The sequence below is a fragment of the Sus scrofa genome, chromosome 6 (assembly GCF_054392235.1).
Source record: "Sus scrofa isolate SSC_HxYL_T2T_F1_AM1 chromosome 6, Sscrofa_HxYL_maternal_Yorkshire_Landrace_v2.0, whole genome shotgun sequence".
Taxonomy (NCBI): domain Eukaryota; kingdom Metazoa; phylum Chordata; class Mammalia; order Artiodactyla; family Suidae; genus Sus; species Sus scrofa.
The window spans coordinates 112,019,346-112,041,076 of NC_139388.1; the positions used below are offsets into that span (position 1 = coordinate 112,019,346).

General features: G+C 42.0%; 1 long non-coding RNA gene across 2 annotated transcripts in view; it reads right to left on the reverse strand.

Annotated features, from left to right (window-relative positions):
- LOC106510680 (uncharacterized) overlaps positions 1 to 21,731 on the reverse strand; it is a 429,859-nt gene that overhangs the window by 27,494 nt on the left and 380,634 nt on the right. Inside the window, exon 6 of one of the 2 annotated variants that reach the window (XR_014807800.1) lies at positions 899 to 2,495. The exons of the other annotated variant lie outside the window; for it this stretch is intronic. This is a non-coding gene — a long non-coding RNA (uncharacterized LOC106510680). Of the gene's footprint in view, positions 1 to 898; positions 2,496 to 21,731 lie in introns of those variants that run through there. 2 annotated transcript variants of the gene reach the window in all.

Consider the following 21,731-nt stretch of genomic DNA (forward strand, 5'->3'; position numbering starts at 1 on the left):
CTATGTAAACAACTTCTCTCATACATAGGCCAGCATCATTACCCTGATGAATTGATTTTGTTCAGACCCTGTGTACATATTAGAGCAATGTTTTATCACTATATAGATATATACACACACTCAATACTCACTGGTGTTAAGATAAATATTGTGACTTTGTGGAGAGAATGGCCTCATTGCATCAGATGGTCCTTATCAGGCATGCAGATAGCTCGCCAGCTTGTAGCTTGGTTGTCTTGCTGTTGGGGTGCTTCCCCTTCTCATCCAACCAAGGAAAGGGTTCTGTTCTTCATCAGATCAGATGGTCTAAGTCTGTGTAAGATGGTCAAAGTCTGTGTGTGCTGCAGAGATCTGAAAGCATCTTGTCTGGTCAGTCAGTGAGTCTGACTGAAGTTTTTGCTCCAGTGATTAGCATTTATTTACCACTTAGCAGTGTATCCTGAGCACTGTGGGAAATACTAAGGAACACTTATCCTTTGATAGAATGTAAGCAGAAATGATTGGTGATTGAAATTCTTTGTTTTTAAAATAGATTTTTTGAAATATAATCCACACATTGCCAAAGTTATCCAGTTAGAGTGTACAGTTCAATGATTTTTAGTGTATTCAGAGTTGTGTAAGCATCACCACAATCAACCTCAGAATATTTCCTTACCCATAAGATAGATCTTATACCAAACGGCAATCAATCCCCATACCCCATCCCCCAAATCTCCCATCCCCAGGCAACTACCAATTTACTTTCTGTCTCTATGGATTTGCCTGATCTGGATAATTCATATAAATAGAACCATACAATATATGGGCTTTGTTAACTGATTTTTTTCCTACTGGGCATAATGTATTCAAGCTTCATCCATGATGTAGCATGCATATATCAGCACCTCATGTCTTTTCATTTTATTCCCTTTCATTTTGTATTCCTTTTTACAATGGAATTATATCCACATATGTTTTCATTTGTCTTGGGTGTGTAAGTAGAGTGGAATTGCTGGTAATTCATATTTAATATTTTGAGGAGCTGTCAGACTGCTTTCCAAAGTGACTGCATCATTTTTCATCACATTTAGCTATATACAAGGGATTTCAGTTTCTCCACATCCTTGTCAACACTTGTTACTATCTGTCTTTTTGATTATAGCTATCCAAGTGGGTGTGAAGTGTTATCTCACAGTGGCTTTGATTTGTATTTCCTTAATGACTAATCTTTCATGAGCTTATTGGCCATTTGTTTATCTTCTTTGAAGAAATGTCTGTTCATATCCATTGCTAATTTTTAAATTGGGTCACTTTTTATTAATGAGTTGTAAGGATCTTTTATGTATTCTAGATACAAATCCCTTATCAGGATTTACAAATATTTTCTCCCATTCTGTGGATTGTCTTTTCACTTTCTAAATGGTCTCCACTGAAGCACAAAATTTTAATTTTTATAAAATCTAATTTACCTAATTTTTGTTTTGTCACTGTGCTTTTGGTGTCATATGTAAGAAGACATCGCTCCTAGTCTCAGGAAATGAAGACTTTCTCCTATGTTAAAGTATTATTGTTCTTGTTGATCTTTCTAGTTGTTCTGTCTATTACTAAAAATTAGATAGAGAAGTCTCCAATTATTACTTTTGAATTATTTCTCCTTGAAATTCTGTCAGTTTTTGCTTCTTATATTTTGGGGCTCTGATGTTAGGTGAACATGTACTTATAATTGTTATAGCTTCCTTCTGAATTGACCCTTTTATAATTATAAAATATTCTTTTTTTGTCTCTAGTAACAAGTTTTGTTTTAAAGTCTATTTTGTCTGTATTGGTATAGCCATTCTGGCTTTCTTGTGGTTGCTGTTTGCATTATATAGCTTTTTTTCCCCCATTTTTTTATTTTGCATTCTGAATATATAAAAACCTCTACAAAACAAAAAGAAAATGGCAAACAATCTTTATGCATTCCCTATGATCCAGCAGTTCTACTCCTGAGTATACCCATGACATGTTGGCCTCCTCGATGACCTTGTCACACACAAGCACCACCTCCAGCTCCAACTTGGTGAGCCAGGCTAGTGTCAGTTCCAGGTCCTCCGTGCAGATGAAATTGTCAGTGTTGAAGTCATAGCTCTTCAGGCATAGTTTGCGGAGAGCTGACTCATAGAGCATGAAAAACATGCCCACAAAATCACTGAAGGTGAGATTCCCCTCCCCATCCTCAGAGGGAGCCTCCACAATCCTTTCCTTGAAGGGATTCTCCCAGAGCTCCAGCATCTGGATGATGAGGCTCATGGGCACATGGACAAAGGGGTTCTTCCTGTGGTCCACTGGGAGGAGGTTGGGGACCAGTTCATAGAATCGCATGTGCAGCTTGAGGATGTACTTCTTACTGAAGAAGGTTCAGTCTGGGTAGTTGTCTGCTTGTTCCCCATGGTGGCCGTAGTACCATCACTCAACCACCTGGGCCTCACCTTCCATCAGCACTGCCCGAGCCCCAGGCCAGTGGCCCTCTCCAGATCCTAGATAAGCATGATAAGCATTCTTCAGTATGTGTATACAATGGAATATTAAATGTCAATGGGAATGAATTGTATACAACCACACACAATAATGTGACTGAATCTCACAAGTGTAATAGTGAGTTAAAGAACAAAAAGAATGCATCTGAGTCTATTTAGATAAGGCACAAAAACAGATAAAATTAATCTATGCTCAGTCAAGACAGTGACTTAGATGGAAGGGAAAGAGAGTTATCCTTGCTCTGTAAGTTTACCTTAGAAAAGAGAAAATGAGGGGGGATTCTGGAGGGCTGACATTAGTGTTTCTTCATCTGGGTGTTGGTAACTCAGGTGTGGTTCCTTTTTGAAAATTGATATGTGTACTTTTCTAGAAATACATTATGCCTTAATAAAAAGTATTTTTAAAGGACTATGACTTGAAAAATATATGGAATGTTTTGCATTTTTTAAAAAGTTAGCATATTTTGAAACTTGACAAAGATGGCACAAAAATTTTTGACCAAACTCATGAATAAGATACAAAACAAATAAAACACTAGCAAATCTAATCTAGCATTATATTAAAAAAATAATGATCTAGGAAACCATGAATGATTCAATAATGGTAAATCTAAAAACATCATTGATCGCATCAATAGGTCAAAGGAGACAAACATTATGTTCATCTTGACAGATGTCAAAGGCATTTAACAAAATTCAATATCCATTTCTGAAAAAATTTTAAATAAATTGCATATGGAATATTCCCTCAATATGATTAAAAAGTTATCTCAAAACTAGTAGCTTACATCATACTTAAAAGCAAAACTCCAGAGCAGTGTTTTTCAAATTTGTTTTGTCAAGGAAAATTATTTAAATGATAATATATTGAAGAACTACCAGTAGGAGCACATGACATATTTATAACAGTATGTTAAGATGGGACTTTTCTTGCTGACTCAGAGTTGCAGCTAAGGCCCTCAAATTTGAGAATAAATACAATAGTTGTTAATCATCGCCACATCCTGCTCCTCTTTGAAGGTGTTAGACTGTCTATACAGAATGGGCTAAGAAATTGTGAAATCCTCTGCAGTACTAGTTTACTCCCCTCTAGACTATAAAAGAGAAAACAAAAAATTCATTATAGTTGAAAGAATACTGGGTTGACTATTTTTTTTTTCTTTTTACTTTTTAGGGCCAGACTTTCTGCATATGGAAGTTCCCAGACTAGGGGTTGAATCAGAGCTGTAGCTGCTGGCCAGAGCCACAGCCCCAGCAATGAGGGATCCAAGCTGTGTCTGCAAACCTACATCACAGCTCATGGCAATGCTGGATCCTTAGCTCACTGAGTGAGGCCAGGGATTGAACCTACGTCCTCATGGATACCTGTTGGGTTCATTACCCCTGAGCCACGAGGGGAACTACTGGGTTGATTATTTTTCTGGAATGGTTAGTAGGACATATATCTCTCCCATGATGGAATGGAGGAGGGGTCTTCAAGTCAAGACGTGGGGCTTTAAGAGTATAATTTGAAAGTTTAACACATGTCCTCTTGTTAGCAAGAGACAAGAACCGTGAGTTCCTTATGGGCCAAATGGAATAAAGCTGGATTGTATCATCTTGAAAAAGTCTGTAGCCAAGGTGATTCCAAAGAGGAGATAAACCTGTAGAAATCAAGGTGCTTGTCATCAGTAGTTAGAGGAAGGGAGCTGTAGGTGAGCAATCCTAGCAGTAGTCATGGTGGGTTACAGAGGAGAGAGCCCTGAAGAACACACAAGAGGAGTCCAAGAAAGAACTTGTCATCCCAAGGAGTGTACTATATGCAAAGAGCGTCCGCTCCGGTACAACTGCTTCAGCCAAGTAAGACTTTTCTCTCCCTTAGCTTGTCTTCTCTTCTCCTACATTCACCCAAATTCCCAGCCTATGCCCAGACTTTGAGGGGTTTAAAATAGCAGCTTGCAAATAGATAAGATGGTGCAGCCAGATATTGGAGAAGTTAGCCAAAGTGCTCAACCCCCACTGCAGCCTTCCAGGACCCCAGCGAAAGGGAGGTATTTTCACTGAGATGATGAACTAGAGATATGCGATTATTATACAGGATTTAACTTTCATTATCAGAAAAAGACCAGGTAAACTATGGACATGGTTGAGATTTAAGATAGGAGAGGGGAAGGGGTCAAAGAACAGGTCTGTAAGGTATGTGCTGAGAAAGAATAAAGTTGCCTTTTCTTAATGCCCCGTGAATTTGAGCTCATTCAATAAATTCAATGCATATACACACACACTTCTATGCATTTACAAATACATAATTTTTGCAAGATATCAAAAAGCTGACTCATACATTTTTTAAACATTAAAGCAGAACAGAGGAGTTCCCATTGTGGTGCAGTGAAAACGAATGAACCTCACTAGTATCCATGAGAACATGGGTTCGATGCCTGACCTTGCTCAGTGGGTTAAGGATCTGGCGTTGCCGTGAGCTGTGGTGTAGGTCACAGATGTGGCTCAGATCTGGCATTGCTGTGGCTGTGGTGTAGGCTGGCAATTGCAGCTCCGATTCGACCCCTAGCCTGGGAACTTCCATATGCTTCAGGTGAGGCCCTAATAAATAAATAAGACAGAACTAAAATCAGCAATACACTTAGGAGAAACAAATTTTAATTGCTAACTAAACCAATTAGGGGAAACAAAATTCAGTTGTTAACTAAGCACAAAATACTACATGGATGTGGAACTTGTTGATACAGAGGACAGACTATGGGACTTAAGCATCTGCAGATTCTGGTTTCCCCAGTGGGTCTTGGAATCAATCCCTTTTGGACACTTAGGGACCACTGTATACCAAAATAAATCAAGGATATATTTATTTTCCATTTTGTGCCATCTGATAAGACAGAAGAGATTAAAATACAAAAACATCATTTTTGGGGTCTGTTTAGCTCACATCCAAATTGTGGGGTGGTTGGTTTTTTTTTTGTTTTTTTTTTTTTGTTTTTTTTGGCTGTACCCACAGCATGTGGAAATTCCCAGGCCAGGGATTGAACTTGAGCCACTGCAGTGACAATGCTGGATCCTTAACCTGCTGAGCCACCAGGGAACTCCCACATCTAGTTTTCATGAAGCCTGTTCCTGCTGAGCTGCATCCTCATATACAGTACAGCATTACCTCTCCTCTTATATTTTGTTTCATTATAGTATTACACGGAAATTACATTATTTACGGGTAGAAGAAAAAGATCATTAACAGCGTGATTATCTTCCAAACTCCCCTCAGGCTTACTGGGGTCCAATGGAGGTGTCAGAGAATGTTCAGTCATACAACATACACTACGCATCCAGCATATCTCTATTTACAGTAGAAGAAAATCTAAAGGAAAAAATAACTTTCATTGTCCCTTACTACCTGATATTTATTTGTTCAAGTTGGGTATTGTTTCTTCTTGGAGAGTTTTCATCTGTGTTTTTAGAAACTACAGGATGAGAAAGATAATCTTGTCTTTGAAGTTTTCTGACTTTGGGCCTATTTATTTAAGATGGTTTCAAATACATCAGACTGCTTTGCTTTTATTGCCGACTTCCTTCTTTGATTCAAGCGGAATTTCATTGTATAAAGAGAATTAAGGATTTGTTCATCGTTAGGTGTCAAACACTGGGCTGAATTTCTTACAAATGAATTTAATGCTTAAACTTCATGGTAGACACCATTATTAAGCATGAATGAGGAAGCAGAGGAGAAGAGAAAGTAATTCGTCCAGCCAAACTCCATTACTCTATAGAATCTTCAGTAAAAAGCAAAACAAAGCAAACAAAAGTAAACAAAACTAAAACTTATTTAATAAACAATAACATAAGTGAATGTTTATAACGTGATCAGTGATTATTAAATAAGCAAGATGATGGTAAATGAGGCTTGTGGCAGAAGCCATGCAGTTTAAAAATGACAATAAAAAAATAAATGCACTTCAAAACCACTGTAAACAAAAATGAAAGGTGAACCAAAATCTCAAAGATAACTGGATAACTGCAACTTTCATAGCAGGGAGAGGATCAGTAACGAAAAAGAAACTTTATAAGTATTACAGTAGACAAATTTTTAATAGTAAATTTTGCAAACAACATGAACAAGTATATTACAGAAAAAAGATCACAAGTAGAAAGGAAAATGTTTCATCCCACTAGTAGTTATAGAAATGTAAATTAAAGCAATATCAAAAAATAGATTCTTGGAGTTCCCATTGTGGCTCAGCAGGTTAAGATCCCAACTAGTATCCATGATGACAGGGGTTCGATCCCTGGCCTCACTCAGTGGGTTAACTAAGGATCCAGTGTTGCCACAAGCTGCAGTGAACGTCACAGATGTGGCTCAGATCCTGCATGGCTGTGGCTATGGCGTAGGCTGGCAGCTACAGCTCCAATTTGACCCCTAGCCTGGGAACTTCCATATGCTGCAGGTGCGGCCCTAAAAAGAAAAAAATAAAATAAATAAAAATAGATTCTTCCCAACTATAAGGAAGAGGAAATGGCAAATCAGCAGGGATCCAGGGGAAAGAAAATTCAGCAGGTCAGAGACAGGCAGAGAGAGCCTTCAGGTAGACAGAACTACGGAAAAAAGGTAAATCACACCAGGCCTGACTGCACTATGGTAAGAAGCTGGTGAAGTTGGATATTTGGGTGACAGGAGAGACTAGAAAGATATGGAAGAAGTATTCAGTGGTGGACTTTACTATTTTCTTGAGATGACTTACTGGTTTTTTCCGGGCTTGGCCAAGAAAAAAATGAAAACAACATACCAACATACAACATACCAACATACAACATACAATGAGAAAAGCCACAACAGTAAAAATAAATGAATAAATAAACCAGAAAATCCTATCATGACAGGGGTTTGTTTTCTTTGCCATTTTATTTTTGTAGAGTTGTTACAAAAACATGAAAAATCTCACTGGCTTGAAGAAATGCTTTTTAAATTTTTAAATTTTTAAATTTTAATTTTAATTTTATTTTATTAAAAAAATTTTTTTTTTTTTTCTTTTTAGGGCCACCCATGCTGCCTATGGAGGTTCTCAGGCTAGGGGTCGAATCAGAGCTGTAGCCGCCAGCCCACACCACAGCCACAGCAATGCCAGATCTGAGTCCATCTGCAATCTGCATCAAAACTCATGGCAACACAGGATCCTTAACCCCCAGAGAAAGGCCAGGGATCGAACCTGTGTCCTCATGGATGCTTGTCAGATTCATTTCTGCTGAGCCACCTCGGGAACTCCAAGAAATGCTTTATTAGAGTTGATTCACAATGTTGTGCCAATTTTGAAGGAATGCTTTTGAGCCCAAAGGCAGTAAGTGGACTAGACCCTCCCAAGTTGTCTCTGCTCTGACCCTGGAGCACCTGGTGCAGATGCTCAATCATTCCTCTCCTCTGTGAGAACAGAGAATTTTCAGGTCTCACCATGCAGGGGATCATTTTCTTTTATGCTAGACTCTGGGAGCTATCACGGAGCTCAAAAGAGTAAATGCCATTCATGAAAGAATGACTGTCCTATGAAGTCCTTTAAAAGTTCCTTTTCAATATAGCATTTCGGGGGGAGGCAATTTTATATTTGCAATCATCTATAGAAAACCAGCAACTTCTAAATCTTTCCCGAAGGTGAAAAGTATGGGGAGGAGAGAGAGGGATACTGAGGATGAAGAAAATAAATGAGAATAGCAGAAATGTCAGCCCTGAGAAGCCTCTCTGAGTCATCAGAGGACTCTGCTGGACATTTCTGGCTGAGGGTGCCCTCCTGCTAGGTATCCCAGGGTCTGACATGCAGTCAGTTCCCAGACCGGGTTTCTCTGTGTGGCCACTAACCATCTATCATTGTAAATACGCTCAGTCAGTTTCCTTTCCAGTACAGATCTTTGCTGCCTTACCCTAAGATGTATTACAATAATTCAGGTTAATTAACCTCTGAGGTATTCATGTTACTGCAAGAGGAGCCTCATCCAACTCTCCCACAGGGATGATTCCAAAATTCCTCAAAATGAGGATGTACCTCAGTCCTTAATAACTGTTCATGTTCAGAGTTCTGTCCCATCTTGGAAAACAAACTCAGCCCTGCCAAGAGGTATTCTCTCTTTTCAGTAAGAAGCCTGTTATATGGGCACCAACTTGTTATTTTGGTAGTTGAAAGGCAATTTGATCCTAAGTCTAGAATTGATTCTTAGTTAACAGTTGATTAAGAATGTGTTGGTGACAATAAGCTGCTACTCTGACCTCCACCCAAAGGTTTATATTCTACTAAGGCTCTGCCTCTTCAGACCCAGTGTGGCAATATTGATTGATTGCTAAAAGAACCATTCAAAAGCACTATTTTAGAGAAGTGTTCTTCTCATTTCCACAGCATCTACATAATCACCTTGAAGATTAGAAACCAATCTTGCTCTTGGGGCTTTTCACTACTTGACAAGAAAGCTGGCATCCTTGTTGACTTCCCAAATAAAAAAATGCTCCAATACAGGGGTGCTTCTTTCCTGGGCAGTTCTTAAGCTCTTAAACATGGCTTAATGAACTAGTGGGACGCTTCCGAAAGTGTTACAATCTGGTGTTGATTTATTCTCTTCATCTCATACTCTCCCAAATTATTATTTCACTGGAAAGGAAAACCAGCCTATCACAAAGTGACGCATATTCCTAAGAAACTTTGGCAGGTAGACCTTAACGATCAGGAGACTGCAGTGGCCCCCCCATCAGTCTCCACCAAAGGTAACAATAGGTACCAAGGTTTCCTTGCAGGTGATTGTTCTTTCTTTCTTTATTTCTTTTTTCTTTTTTTGCTTTTTAGGGCCCATACGAAGGTTCCCAGGTTAGGAGGTCCAATTGGAGCTACAGCCGCCAGACTACACCACAACCACATCAACACCAGATCCAAACAGCATCTGCGACCTACACCACAGCTCATGGCAATGCCAGACCCTTAACCCACTGAGTGAGGCCAGGGATAGAACCCATAACCTCATGGTTCCTAGTTGGATTCGTTTCTGTTATGCCATGATGGGAATTCCTGTCCTTTCCTGTGTTCATTAAAAAAAAAAAAGAAAAAAAAATCTGATACACAGTTTCCCCAAGTGACCCAGGCCTGAGTGTCTGTGGGGTTTTCTGCCATGTATTCTGCAATAGTGAAAGGTAAAGGTCTATCCTAAGGTACTGTGTAACAGCTATTGGGTTGGGTGACTCAGGGCACCAAAGTGAGGACGAAAGCTGACACTGGCTCCAATGAGAACAGAGGCACAGAGGATGGTGAAGCAGTGGGTGAATTTCAAAGCAGGCAGGTTAAGATAACTCCGATTACTGTTACTGTTGACAAAATGAATGGTGCCTTCAAATGCTGGACAGGAAGATGTCCAGAAACTAAGGATGGTTCCCTTTTTAAGGCTCCCATTGGAGATGCTCACAAACTCCCCTGTAGGTGCAGGGGTCCTGCGGACAAGTGTGAAGGGAAACATCTCAGGCGGTGAAGCAATAGCACCACTTGCAGACTCTGATGGTGCCGAGGGGCAGGAAAGAAGCCACTCTTGGTTGGCAAACTCTAAAGGGCTCGGGAGTGAAAGACTTCAGAAGAAAAATTCGTCTTAAGATGAGGGGTAATGAGGATGCCATGGGAAAGATTTTGAACTCAAGGTCAAAGGATCTTGTTTGCAATTCCCACTCTGCCTCTAACTAACTAGCTGTGTGCATTTTGGCAGGCCTCATCCACATTCTGAGCCCGAGTCACAGCTAGAGGGTGTTAACCAGTGTCAAGCTTTCCTTCAGGAATGGCGATGCTATGACGTCCCTAGAGCTGACTGGAAGCTCTCTGTGAGGAGGTGTGGCATTGTGGAACTGCTAAAGAGGTTCTGATTGCTGGTAAAGTTTGCAAAGATATTATCTCCCATCATCAGAACTCAAACATCCCTGCACGCATCAAATCAGTGACCCACTGGCTCTCATTCAGTAGGTTAGTGTATCCCTTTTCCTACCACAGGGCCTTTGCTCATGCTAGTCTCACCACCTGAAATGCCATTTTCCCTAGTCTGAGCCTTCAGATTTCAGCTTAGATGTCACTTCCTCAGATGAGACGTGATGCCCCACCAAACGTTCCCAGAGCACTCAGCACTTTACTTCATAGCACTCATCAAAGTTAGATTTCCATTCTTATTTGTGTAATTATATCATTTTCTCTTTTTCACTGCACTTAAGCTCCATGAGGACAGCAGCCATTTTCCGTCTCATTTAATATAATTTACTTTAACAGCCAGCACCTGTGACAAGCATATATTGACCGTGTAATAAATACTTGTTGTAGACTGAGCCGATGGGAGTAATAATCACTTTTCTTGAGTACCTGCTATTTCAGGCCAAGTGAAATCTTGGATTTACCCACTCTCTTCCAAAAGAAACAGCCACTGTGGTAAGATATTTGGATTAATAACACCATTTGATGTTTTAGTGTGCATAGCATTTCCACCCTGTCGGTGTGCTGCAACAAAAGCTTCTTATAATGGTTTCCAGAAGGCCCAAATTTTTCAGTCATAGGGGATTCAGTCTGATAGACTGTAAGCTAGTTAGAAATTTGTGAATTTTTTTTTTTGTTGTTGTTGTTAACAGCACTGAACTCATCCTCTGTCCATTTGAAAGTGCTTCTCCTCCCTCTGAGAGCCGGCAGCAGATTACTCATTTGGTTTGAAGTAATCTAATGAGCTATGACATGGAAGCTGAGTTTAAAAAAAATAAAAAAGTATGGCTAACTGAAATGTTAACTTTCAGTGGCTTAACACACTGCCTATATACAGAATTGGCAACCGAAGGTTTTTTCCCCTCACTGTAAAAAGCTGTGAGGACGACAAACATACTGTTTTGATTAATAAAGTAACAAAGCTCATGAATATGGGAGGGCTAGGGTAACCAACTGGGCTGAGGGTTTTCTGAGAAGAGGATCTTTTGGTGCTAAAACTAAAAGAGTGCCTAGCAAATCTGGACAGAGCACCAACTGGGAATCCCCAGCTTTGTCCTATATCTGGGGTGAGGGTGAGGGTGGGGGTCCCACTCTGGGCGAGTTGATGGAGTTGTCTTTCCTCATCTGTTAAATGAAGCAATTAAAAGATGACTGATGCCCCTGTCAGCACTGAAATGAATGGTGTTCAAGATTCTGGGAAAGGGGAGTACTGTTGTGGCTCAGCAGATTATGAACCTGACTAGTATCCGTGAGGTTGCCAGTTCAATCCCTGGCCTCGTTCAGTGGGTTAAGGATCTGGCGTTGCTGTGGCTGTGGAGCAGGCTGGTAGCTGCAGCTTCCCTAGCCTGGGAACTTCCATATGCCACACATGTGGCATCCCCCCACCCCAAAAAAAGATTCTGGGAAAGGAATAGATAATGGTGCAGCAGTAGTGAAGGTACAGAAACTCCTGGGAAAGAACAATTTAAAAGTTAGCACTTGTGAGCCTTGGTGGCCTTAGGATGTCACACTGGAGCACAAAAGAGTTGGGGGTGAGTTAAGTGACTCTGTCCAGAGAGCTGACGGAGTGTGGATGATTCCACACACATTGGTCCATTAAATTGACTTACTCCTCATAACAAGTCAGTGGGTCTGGGGGTTGTAATTTACACGAAATAGATATTTGGTTTTCTTCAATGTTCCAGGCACTGAGGTCCTAAAACCCATGAGATTTCCTAAGTGATTTCCTAAAAGTGATAAAGCTACCTTTTGTTATGTTAATAAAATGACTTTGGAAAGTCTCTCAGAAACCTAAGGGTGGGAGCTAGTTGCCAGGGGAAACAAACCCTGTCCTCCACAGAACAGAGAAAGGCTGTCCAATGGCCAAAGATAGCATATAATGTGCTGTGTAATGAAGCCTTCCTAAAAACCTAAAAAGACACAGTGGTCCCTGATGGCTCAGTGGGTTAAGAATCCAGCCTCGTCACCACTGTGGCTCAGGTCACTGCGGTGGTGTGGGTTCTATCCCTGGCCAGGGAACTTCCACATGCCACAGGCATGGCCCAAACAACAACAACAAAACAAAACAAATCAAAACCCTCAAAACCTAAAAGGACAGGATTCAGAGAGCTTCTGAGTTGGGGAACACGTGTAGAGGGGAACGCTCGAAATGGCAGAAACCCTGTGTCCCTTCTCACAATATCTTGACCCTGTGCATCTCTTTTTTCTGGCTGTTCTTGAGTTATACACTTTTATAATAAACTAGCAAATGCAAGTAAATGTTTCTCTGAGTTCTGTGAGCTTTTCTAGCAAATTAATCAAACCCCAGGATGGGGGTCTTGAAAACTTATGATTAATAGCCAGTAGGTAAGAAGCATGGGTAACAACCTCCACTTGCCTTTGGCATCTGATGGGGAGTCCTGTTAGAACTGAACCCTTAACCCCTGGGATCTGATGCCACCTCCAGGTAGAGAGTGTGAGAACCGAGTTGGGTTGTAGGACCCTCTACTGGGGTGGGAGAACTGCTTGGTGATGTGAAAAAGCACATGTTGTAATTGTTGGAAGTGGAATGATTCTCAGGACTCCCGTTTTATAGGTGAGGACATGAAGGAAAAAGAGGTTAAGTAAAATCTTGCTTGGGAGGTCACCCAATGGGTGAGCTATGAACTTGTAGATCATATCAGCCCCACCCTCGGCCAGTCTTGCCTTTACTTGGGGACTCCTTCAGAAAGGGCTGGGAGAGCAGAAGCCCAGTCTGCTGCAGGTTCCCTTGGTGTCAACTCACCACAACCCTGTCCTCACAGAGCATCCAGAAACAGCCCAGTGGCACATGATCCTGCATTAGGTTTTGAATAAGAAGCCCCCCAGCCCCGGGCCCTGCCTGCTAAGAGTGTGTGTCTCAGCCTGTGCCTTGTGAAAAGATGCAAAAGAACATTGAAGATGATCAACCTTTTCATACAGAGCTTGAACTTCTTCAATCCAGAGTGTGCCCTCCCTACAACCAGGCCCCTGCAGAATGAGGGGGCCAGGAGCACACGCAATTCCACAGGTTGGGGAGCCAGCACTCAGAAACCTGTGGGGGTGGGGGGGCGAGGGGGAAGCTCACCCCAGAAAAATGCAGAGCGGGAGAGGGAAGCCCAGAGGAGGAAGGCACAAAGGTTAGTCCTGCTGGCAGGCAGAAGATAAGGTTGTGGGTGGAGGAGGAGAAAGGTAATGTCAGCCAAAGGCAATAAACAGGCCTTCCATGAGTGCCTCAGAGCAACACTGGGGAGTCGAAAGAAATAAACCCATTAATAAACGAGAAGGGAAGGAAATGACTGCTTCAAGAATGTCTGGGGCACTCAACTATTTTAAAAATATCTTGAGCGAGAAAACTAGAGAGGCCCTGCGAGAAGAGCAGGGGATCAGCGTCAACTTGACAGCCCCAAGAGCTAGTGCTTAGAGAGCGCAGCTGAGCAGCCGAGCAGCCGAGCAGCCAGCGGTCTGCTTGTCAGACAGGTGAGGTACAGAAAACTGTCATCTGAAGGAAAAGTCCTCCAAGCTGGTATTTTCTCAGAGAGAGAACATCGCAGCTGCCTTGCGTTGATGTACCCAGCTTTGAGTCTTCTCGCTGGCTCTGAGACTTCAGGCCCTTTTCCTAGACTCTCTCTGCTTGGAAGTTTCCTCATCTACCATGAAGAAACAGAACAACAGTACCTTCCTATGCAGGCCCTTGTTGATTACACAGGAGCATACAAATGAATGCTTGGTAAATGGTGGTAGAGATTTGCATTTGCAGATCCACAATCTCTTCCCTATAAAATCCCAAATCCCAAACAACTGAAAATCAAAAGGGTTTTGGTAACTCACTTGGCAACAGTGATCCGATCTAAAGTTATCTGATAGAGCCAACCTGACCTGATGCTAGACTCTATTTTGTATTTACCCTGCTTAGTGGGAATATTCATACACTTGTCCTCAGAAATATTAATGTGCGTGATAAGGGGGTGCCAGTTCAGACCCCAATGGGAGATGTTACATAATACACAGTATCTGCATATTTCTTCTCTGAAATCTAGAAAATTCTGAGTCATGTTGGTGCAAAGGGCTTTCAGAGACGAGCTCGTGGACCTGTATCACAGTGACTCTCATGTTCACCCCCACATTAGGAGCAGCACAGCTCTGGCGTGGAATCCTGACCTCACAGTCCAAGCAGAGGATCAGACTCGGAATAGGCTCCTGTTAAATTCCATGAGGGCCTGGCTCCACCAGCACTGCTCAAGAAAATGGCAAAGCGGGGCCTAATTTATTAGCTGTTAATGTTGTTACACAACAGACTTGATCCCCGAGTTGCAAAAACCCAGTTGGAAGAGGTAAGAATGTAAAGTGATCATAATAACTGAAGCGCTAAGCTCAAAAAATATCTGAGTTTCAGTAGTCAGAATAACTCTAAATCTCATGAAAAACTTTGAAAAAGAAGCACAGCTTCTATTTAGCCTTGCATTCTTCTTCTGTTATGGTTTAATGTCAGTCCTATCAATTCCAGCCAGTGTTTTCAGCACAAGTATATAAAAAGGAAGCAGCAAACCTCACCAGTGTCTGCAGCTTTCATAAAACAAAGAGAAATGAAGATCCAAGGTAGAACTGGAAATCTGGATATCCAGATCAGAGGAAGGACTATGCCAGCTGGCTGGTCAGGATTTGAGGAGTAAGGGGGGTGAGGATGGCAAGGGTGGTAAGAGTGTGTTAACTTCGGCATCGGACAGGGGGATGTTGGTAAAGAGGAAGGCAGTGCCATCTTGCCTGGGACTTTTCTTCCGTAGGCAAGTGAGTGTGTGTGACACATCACACTGCCTCACATTCTATCCTTCATCACGTCTCTCTCTTCCCCCCACTCCCTGCCGTGAACACACTGGAATAACTGCATTTCTACCTGCAGTGCTGTAGCAGGAAATGCACTTTCAGCAACCCTGCTGGATCTCAGGCGCTTTGGTAACTGCCACCCCAGCTCACCCCTAACACATCACTGCGTCTTCTTTCCAGGTTGCTAAGGAGGCTGGTTGCACGGTGGTTAGGAGCATAGCCTCTGAGTTCCTGTGCTGGAGCAAGAATCCCAACCTTGTATGAGCTTGGTCAAGATACTTCTTATCCCTCTGTTCAGTTTCTATTTCTCGAAAAAGGGTAACAGCCATCACACTTTATTCATGGGGTTTTGTGAGGATTAAATGAGATAATTCCTGCCAAGGATGACCACAGGGTACATAATTCCTCCAACCATGGACTCAGAGTCCTCTGCTTGTGGCAGATCTGGGGCTCTCAGCTACTCTAAGCAACCCATCTTTCACAGACATTCCAATCCCTAGAAAGATAATAGAAACCTAAAAAAAAAAAAAAAAAAAAAAAGCATTTGAGGTCTCCCTGGCCAACAGCTATTAATTTGGGAACTCATTTTCTTGATTATATTAAGCCCTCAGTTTCCAAATTGTTTTGCTAAATTACTCTGGTGCTCCCTATTTTCCTAATCATGGCCAACTCACTCCAGGCTCCTTTTTCTCTTCTCTACCCCTCTGTCAGTTGTGACAGTGTCCAGGATAATCCCAGTTGTGCAGTTTTGCTTTGAGAGGACTAACAGGATGGGACCTGGACTGAGTTTACAGGCAACATGGTGGCACCACATCTAAGATGCTTGTCCTGTTGAGGTTCTTGCAAAACTCCCAAGTTTTATTGGCAGATAGGATTCCAGGAATCTTTTTTTTTCAATTCAGATAAGAAATTCTAGAAGAGAGACCATTTAAATAATACATTTAGAATTTGAAAAATGCTCCCTGGCCTTTCTCCTACTCCTGATTTATGTCGAGAGACGTGTCTTTGATTGGTAGAGCACTCTTCTTTATTTTATGCTCCCAGAGCAGTTGCATCATCAAAAACAGGAAGGGCAGGGCTATAACAGGACTCAGGGTACCTCTGGGGACAGGACCAGCACCACCTCAGTCTTTGACCTTGTCCTCCACAAGCTGGTCAAGACACAGCAAAGGCATTACTTACTGAATCCTAATTCTGAAAGGAGTATGGGAATTACTTCAGTAAAATAAACATTAAGAATTTAAAAACAAGAGATGAGAATTAGAAGATATGAGAGAATAGTTCCATGGAATATGTATCATATTATTCAGCAAAAGTAAGAAATGTCTTTAATATTAGCTAGAATGTCATCCAGAGATAATTACAAAGCCTGTTAAGCAACCCCTTAACAAGCAGTGTGACTGCTGCAAGGCACAGTGGCAAGCACTTTACGGCGTTATTCTCTTGAATTCCATGACATGAGTATGGTGGCTGTTTTGATCGGCCTCGAAAGAGAAAACTGAGGCTTAGAGAGGTTTAGGAGGCTCGTAAGTGAGGAGGCCAGGATTCACGTTTAAGACTGTCTGTTGCCAAAACCAGCAAACTGTTACGTGCCTTTCTTGGTCAACATAGGTTTTTTTTTTTTTTTAGAATTGATTATTTCAGTCATAATACAAGAGTATTGAATATCAGTAGTGAATGCAGAAATGTAACCAGATTTTCTTCCTTCTTTTTAACATGCTCTCTCCTATTTCTTGATGATTCCTCCATTTTCCTGATGATTCCCTTTTGCAGTTTTATTCATTTATTCACGTATTTATTCATCCACTCACTCATTCACTTATTTGCTCTCTCTCTCTCTCTCTCTCTCATACACACACACAGGGATTACTATTATAATCACTGTCCTTGAAGAATTTATAGTGAAATCTGTTTAAAGTTCACTACAAAGTGTAGATTCACACATTTTACCAGTAGATAAGAGTAAAGAGACATAAGGGAGGAAAAACAGTGTGGAGACAAAGGGAAGAGAACGCCTGCTCAAGAGAATGTTATTCACTGATGGCCATTTGACCACAATCCTGGCTGTTTGTAGGCTGCACTGGGAATTCCTAAGAAGAGAAGGAGAAGCCTCTCTGTGTGCAGGGTAGAGAGTTCATGTTCTGTTTCTGATAAGGAGGGAGTCTGATCTTCTGAGACAGCACAAACATGTGCATCTTCTGAGAAGGCAGGGCTGGGTTAGCCTGTTGCTTGACTGAGGGCCATGCTGACTGCCTACAGATATTTAAAGGGTGTAAACGAAGACTTTATTGTTTTAAAGCCTCTTAGTACTAACTTAGTTTATTAAAGATGCAGGAGAGTCTTGTGAGACATTTCTGAGCCTCAGATCCCCAGAAACGTTGGATTTGGGGCCTGGGGCTATAACACAGCCAGAGACAGGACCCTGGGCACTGGGTCTGGACAGACTTGAAGAATGTATCAAAATGAGGAGACGAAGTCACAGAAGACAGTGGTCCCTCCAATGGCCTCCATAAAGACTTCATAAGGGAGAATGATTCTAGAGCAGTGGAAAGTACTCACAGAGTTCCCACTGTGGCTCAGGGGTAATAAACCTAACTAGTATCCATGAGGATGAAGGTTCCATCCCTGGCCTTACTCCATAGGTTAAGGATGTGGTGTTGCTATGAGCTGTGGTGTAGGTTGAAGATGAGGCTTGGATCCCATGTTGCTGTGGCTGTGGCATAGGCTGGCAGCTTCAGCTCCGATTCAACCCCTAGCCTGGGAACTTCCATATGTCCTGACAGACAGAAAAAAAAAGAAAGAAAAAAAAGAAAGAAAGAAAGAAAGAAAGAAAGAAAGAAAGAAAGAAACTACTCACTCCACTGAGGAGAGAGGAAAATCAGAGGTACCCCCAACTGTAGGAGGAATCTAGAAGGAAGGCCTCCAGCTCAGGGAAATGGAAGGTTGACTGTCCAGCCTGCAGATAACCAGAGACCCATTTCATCTCGTTCCCCTATGACTGTCCACCTTTCTGCTACATCTCTTTGGAACTTCCATGAACGCCTGGGATGAGAGCAGGGTAAAGGCCCTTAGTGTCGTTATGTTCCTTTTTGGCAACTCTAGTGAAAGGCTCTCTAGATGAATTTAGAATTACTAATGATTATGAAGTAGTTAAGGTTAAAGTTTCTTGGAACACTTAAAGATATCATTTGTCCAGATAACAGGTCCCACATTTTTATGGATAATTGGATTTGGGAGATATACACATGAATCTGAGGGTGGAAGGGGGATGTTGTTGCAAAACAAAATGGAAACACGTGGAAAGGAATCATGTCATCTATTGTCCAAGATGAAGGCTGACGGCACAGAACTTAGATTTCTAATGACCTGTAAATGCCCTTGGAGAGTCAGTGAATTGATGAAGTCTTTTGACTGGAGTAAAGTCACATAATTAAGAGATTATTTGTAACAGACCCAGCCAACCACAGGGCATTCAGAGCAGACCAAACCTCCAATCCCCCCACCCCCCAAAAAGAACCCCCTCTGGAGCAGATGACATGAAGATGGAGAGAACTTTCCTTCAGCTTTACATAAGAGGTGGCTAATGATTTCTTTACAAATACTGAGTAGTATAAGTCCTAAACAAGAGGCAAAATGTCTTAGTTTCATCCAAACACTATAAATGAAGTTAAATGGGAACATACGGTTATTTAACATTTCTATAGGACTGTCTTCTTGCCAAAAGATTTATAATCACTTGTTCCTTAATATTCATAACATCCCTCTAAAGCACAGTTTCCCATACTGGGACTTTGAGGCCATGGGGATGGTGGAAGAATTCCAAGAGGGTCATGGGGATTGGAGCTGTAGTATTTCAAACAGCTGTCTGGTGGCGATGGAAAATTGTAGGCTGGAGGAGGGAGGTGCGGGGCTCTCCCACTCTGAGTTCCCTGGGCAAGTCTCCCCCTGAGACCTGGGCCCCTTCTCAGGATCAGGCCTGCCTCTCTCCAGAATGCTAGGCTCCACCTATCTCCTCTCAGAATCACCAGCTCTTGCCTGAGCTTCTAGAGAACATGGCATAGAAGATTTGGGGACCTGTGTTTGAATCAGCTTTGGATCTTGCTCACCGGATGACTTTGGCAAGTTTCTTCCCCTGTCTGAGCCTTAAGTGCTGCATTCGTAAAATGTTGGATAATCATACACGCTGTGCAGAGTTGTTATAAAGAATGAATAAGGAGTTCCCGTAGTGGCGCAGTGGTTAACGAATCCGACTAGGAACCATGAGGTTGCGGGTTTGATCCCTGGCCTTGCTCAGTGGGTTAACGATCCGGCGTTGCCGTGAGCTGTGGTGTAGGTCGCAGACACGGCTCAGATCCCGCGTTGCTGTGGCTCTGGCGTAGGCCGGTGGCTACAGCTCTGATTCGACCCCTAGCCTGGGAACCTCCATATGCCACGGGAGTGGCCCAAGAAATGGCAAAAAGACAAAAAAAAAAAAAAAAAAGAATGAATAAGAGGGATCATGCAGTATTTGTCTTTCTGTAACAGGTTTATTTCACTTAGCTTAATATCTTCAAGGTTCATCCATGATATTGCATATCACAGAATTATCTTTTTTCTTTTTCTTTTTTTTTTGTCTTTTTGCTATTTCTTGGGCCGCTCCCTCGGCATATGGAGGTTCCCAGGCTAGGGGTCCAATCGGAGCTATAGCCACCAGCCTAAGCCAGAGCCACAGCAACACGGGATCCGAGCCGCGTCTGCAACCTACACCACAGCTCACGGCAACGCCGGATCGTTAACCCACTGAGCAAGGGCAGGGACTGAACCCGCAACCTCATGGTTCCTAGTCGGATTCGTTAACCACTGCACCACGACGGGAACTCCCTTTCTTCTTTTTTTTAAAGGCTATCATTTCATTGCATGCATAGACCACACTTTTTTTTTTTTTTTTATGCTTTTTAGGGCCGCACCCTTGGCATATAGAGGTTCCCAGGCTAAGGGTCAAGTCGGAGCTACAGCTGCCAGACTACACCACAGCCACAGCACCACAGGATCCGAGCCACATCTACGACCTATACCACAGCTCAGGGCAATGCCAGATCCTTAATCCACAGATCAAAGCTAGGGATCGGACCCGCAACCTCATGGTTCCTAGTTGGATTCGTTTCCACTGTGCCATGATGAGATATCCTGGACCACACTTTCTTTATCCATTCATCTATCAGTGGGCATTTACACATCTTGGCTCTTGTAAAGGGTGCTGATATGAACATGGGAGTGCTAACATCTATTTGAAATCCTGAATTCAATTCTTTTAGATAAATACCCAGAAGTAGGATTGCTGGGTCATATGGTAGTTTCTATTTTTAAATTTTTTGAGGAACCTCCATACTGTTTTCCATAGTGGCTGCGTCAATTTACATTCTTACTAATAGGGCACAAGTGTTCCATTTTCTCCACATCTTTACCAACACGTGTTTTCTACTGTCTTTTTTTTTTTTTTTTTTTTCTTTTTAGGGTTGCACCCTTGGCCTAAGGAAGTTCCCAGACTAGGGGCTCAATTGGAGCTGCTGCTGCAAGCCTAAGCCACAGCAACAGCAATGTGAGATCCGAGCCACATCAGAGACCTATGCCAGAGCTTACAGCAATGCTGGACCCTTAATCCACTGAGCGGGGCCAAGGATCGAACCCTCATCCTCATGGATACCAGTTGGGTTCTTAACCACTGAGCCACACTGGGAACTCTTTTATTGTCTTTTTGATAATAGCCATTCTGACAGGTGTGGTTTTGATTTGCATTTCCCTGATGATTAGTGATGTTGAGCATCTTTTCATGTGTCTGCTGGCTATCTACATGTATGTCTCTTCAGGTCCTCTATCTATTTTTGATTGGACTTTTTTGATATTGAGTTGTGTGAGTTCTTTATATATTATGGATATTAACCCCTTACTGGATATATCATTTGCAAATATCTTCTCCCATTCAGTAACCTGCCTTTTTGATTTGTTGATAGTTTCCTTTATTGTGCAAAAGCTTTTTAGTTTGAGGTAGTCTCCTTTGTTTATTTTTGCTTTTTTGCTCTTGCCTGAAGTATGCTCCTGCTTTTATTCCTAAAAGTCCTAGCTTTACCAGAGGATGGTGACTTTTGTTTTCTGGGATAATCTGTCTTCCCAGAGGATATAATTGAAATATGATAAGATTTTTTTAAAATGGAAATAGGTGATTTCTTGTCTTAAATAGAAAATTTATGCCCTCAGTTGTGTTCATGGCCATGAGGATACTGCCCTTCACAGAATTTATCCCATAATGAAAATTTCTTCACACTTCCTTATGTTCCAGGTTCTAATCTTTATTTTATTTTATCTTTTTTTTTTTTTTAGGGCTTTACCCATGGCATATGCAAGTCCCAGGCTAGGGGTTGAATTGGAGCTGCAGCTGCTGGCCTACACCACAGCCATAGCAACACCAGATCTGAGCCACATCTGT